The sequence below is a fragment of the Protobothrops mucrosquamatus genome, unplaced genomic scaffold (assembly GCF_001527695.2).
Source record: "Protobothrops mucrosquamatus isolate PMUCROS unplaced genomic scaffold, P.Mucros_1.0 scaffold5670, whole genome shotgun sequence".
Classification (NCBI taxonomy): domain Eukaryota; kingdom Metazoa; phylum Chordata; class Lepidosauria; order Squamata; family Viperidae; genus Protobothrops; species Protobothrops mucrosquamatus.
The window spans coordinates 50,569-54,345 of record NW_015391522.1 but is presented as its reverse complement, the minus strand read 5'-3'; positions in this window follow the sequence as shown (position 1 = coordinate 54,345).

Sequence of the window (3,777 nt, the reverse complement as noted above, 5' to 3'; positions counted from 1 at the left end):
GAATCCTTTCAAGTCATCTCTTGAATTTAAGGGGATAAACAAATCACCAGTCTTTACTACAGATGGACCATTATCCAACAAAGAAGATAAAGGTTTTGCAAAAATCTCATCAATTAAAAACAGATCTTTTCATGACCAAGTTTTCAAGTGCAGGTAAGTTAGATTACATGACAAAATGTTGAATAAGGTTCAGTTTTTTTAAAAAAAAAACACCTAATGATGATGATTTGAAAACATCTGGTAAGCAAGATGAATAGACTTCAGTTTATTAGATTTACTTTTAAAAACATTTGGAATGGAAAGTTAATTTTGGATCAGCACATTGTTGAAAATCTCTGCCAACCCTACTTACAGTCTCTCAGCACCCTGAGGCTGTGTTGCCAAATTTAGTAACAAAATGGGCTAATTATTGACAGACCAATTTCTGACTATAGAGGCATGGAAATTGGTAGAAGTGGGAGCAGATGGCCTCTTAAAATCTTTTTTTGAAAGTCCCCAAACAGATATTTGATATTTTTTGGTTGTAGCAAGGGTGAGAAACAGACTGGTTTATTCTGATTCTAAATAGTTGTTAGTTCCACAAACCAGTACCTGCTGCAAAAATCTTAAGCTTAAGCTTTAAAGATTCTGACTCTAGACATTTGTTTTGATCACTGAAAATGAATGTGCTTACAGTCCTTTCATTCCCAAAGTCACTCTTTCTTACCTTAGTTTCTTCATGTCAGCAATGTTGTTCAGGGCAGAAAAGAGATATTTAATTGCTGCTGCTGTTAAACAGTTGCGAATTAGAAAAGCTTACCAATCTATTGCAGATCTCCCAGACATCTTTCAGTAAATTCACATCTGTATTTTGTCTACTTCTGCTCTGGTGAAATGCATATAGACCTATTTATTATTGTGGGATAGGGGTGAACATAACAGGATTTCATTTCTAGTGTAGAGTTCTGATTTTCAGGTAGAACCAATAATTAGTTAGAAAGCAGAATTGCCGACTAACTCTGCCCACAGTCTGGAGTTCAATCCTCACAGTCTCAAGGTTGATTCAGCTTTTCATCCTTCCAAGGTCGGTAAAATGAAGACCCAGATTGTTGGGGGCAATATGCTGACATTGTAAACCGCTCAGAGAATGCTGTAATGCACTATGGAGTGGTATATAAGTGATATTGCTATTGTTAACTTATTTATTTATTAAATTTTTATGCCACCCATCTCACTATCAAAGCAACTGGATGATCTACAACACAATATTATATATAATTGTTCTTGGTTCATATACACAAAAAATACTGCAGGTATCTTAGATGTTGTTTGCTTGCAGGTCACTTTCAAAATATCAATAAGCATTTTTCCCTAGACTGGCTAACCAGGCCTAAAACAATTCTGAGCATATTTCATAGAATTCCCTATCTTGCATGACCAGGGAAGATATCCAGTTTCTTGAAGCTATACATGAATAGGATCTTTATTGCTGATTATTAAACTGATATGTAAAGGATAACAAGATGCTGATGACTGTTGAATTGAACATGACCTGGGTGGTTTTGGTTTTTTTTCTTAACTTTCCCAACATAGCATTTTCTAATGGATTTCCCATCCAAGTACTGTTGTAACTGATATCAGACTTTACTTTACTTTTTAATATCCACCAAAGTTAGCTAATAACTTTGTATTATTAGCTTATACTTTGGAAGACATATTTCCAAATGGGAATTCTTTATAAGGCTGAGATGCAGAATATAATGGATCCATTATGGAATATAATTATCATTCTGTGCAATGTATTGAGTACTTTTCTTACTGAAACAAACATGTGACCTGAAGCTGGAGGCGCAGCATACCCTACCCCTCCCCACGAAAGTAAAAAAAAAAAAAAACAACAGTTGGCATATTTCACTCAATGCTTTGATGCAGAACATCTCATTTTCCACATGTTTTCTTTTTCCAAGCATTAGACCATCAAAACCTTTCTACTGGAGAGGTCAGTTCTGAGGTGGGGTCCATTTGCATAAATAAATCTAGTGTGTTGCATTGATAAGTTTTTGCTCAAGAAATTAAAACAAGGCTTTTTACTTAAAATCTTTTGCCCTCATTTCTTTTCTAGGGGGAAAGTAAAGGCTGTCAGTTTCTTGTTGTCGCCTTACTCAGGAAATCAAGATTCTTTCAAATGCTTACAAAGTGAGAACACAAAACAATTAAGCACCATTATTGAAAAGGACATGTGAACTGGTGACTTTTTAGAAGACCTGGGCAGATTTGGGGAATAAACTATCTTGATGTAGCCCAGGGGTTGGGTTATTTCATGCAAAGTACTTTGGCAAATACCTTCAGAGAATCACCCAAGCAAATAATGTTTCAGATCACTGGATGACTTTTCTAGTAGAAGACAAGAAAACATCTGACAGACACCATCAGGACAGCTTTTGCATCCATGCTAAAAAATCCAGTGAATTAAAGGACTGGATTAAGCAGCATTTAATTAGTACAACAGTTTCCACTTTAGCTTTTTTAAAAGAGTGCTTAGTTCCTTCATCTAATGCTCAAGTCATAAATATTAACATTTTAAAATAAAATGAGGTTGTTTATTAAGCTATATATTTTTAATTAAAAATAGATACAACCAGAAAGAAAAATGCACAAGAACTATGTGGTCAGAACCATTGGTCTCACAAATATATTCATGTTATTCTATTCAAAACAATTACACAGAAAAAAAATAAAATGTGCATTTTTAAATAACCCCCCCAAATGGGAATCTTTGCAGAGAAAATACATGTTTTTCCAACATTGTTAGATTTATTTTTTTGCAATTATAAAAATATGCCATATACCTTTCTTTTGGTTTATAATTCAAGATATGCAAATGGCATAAATACGTGAATAAAATAACATCATTTTATTTTTCTTGTTTTTGTATCCTTAAGTATCTTATCCAGAAGATGCAATGGATATGTTCCCTATTTCAGGGGATGAAAATTTGGATATTTTGCCAATTGCATCTGAAATTATCTAATTTGAAGTCTGTTAATTCAATGTTTTTTACTGTATTAGAGTTATTGTTAGTAGTATTAATAATAGTATTTAATTCAGTGAGTAGGCATTCTGTTTCCTTGTTTCATAACTGAATGTACTCTTGAGCATCTAATTTTAAGCAATTATACACCATTTGTAAATCAGAACTATAGTTTTATTATTTTGTAAACGATATGATTAATAAAACTGTGAAGATGCAAACCAGCCTTTCTCAGATTGATAATCGTGATTTAGATTTAATGTTATTTAGATTTCTAGTCTGCACCTCAAAGGAGTTTCATCTGGCACTTCAAGGGAGTATACCTGGTATTCTCTCACCCAGTATTTTCTCCTCAACAACAAACTTGGAAGGTAGCATTGACTTTGAATGTAGTACAAAGTTGTCCAGACAGTTTCCAAGCTGAATGTGAAGTTAAAGTGAGTCTTAGTGGCCCAATTTAATATACTCATCCCCTCCTGCCAAATATGGTACCTAGCAACACCATTCTTACTACTTCTTTCATTTCTCCTACTAGATGCAGGAGGAGTAGGGGGGGGGAGGAGGAGGTAGAAGAAGGAGGAAGAAGAAGAAGAAGAAGAAGAAGAAGAAGAAGAAGAAGAAGAAGAAGAAGAAGAAGAAGAAGAAGAAGAAGAAGAAGAAGAAGAAGAAGAAGAAGAAGAAGAAGAAGAAGAAGAAGAAGAAGAAGAAGAAGAAGAAGAAGAAGAAGAAGAAGAAGAAGAAGAAGAAGAAGAAGAAGAAGAAGAAGA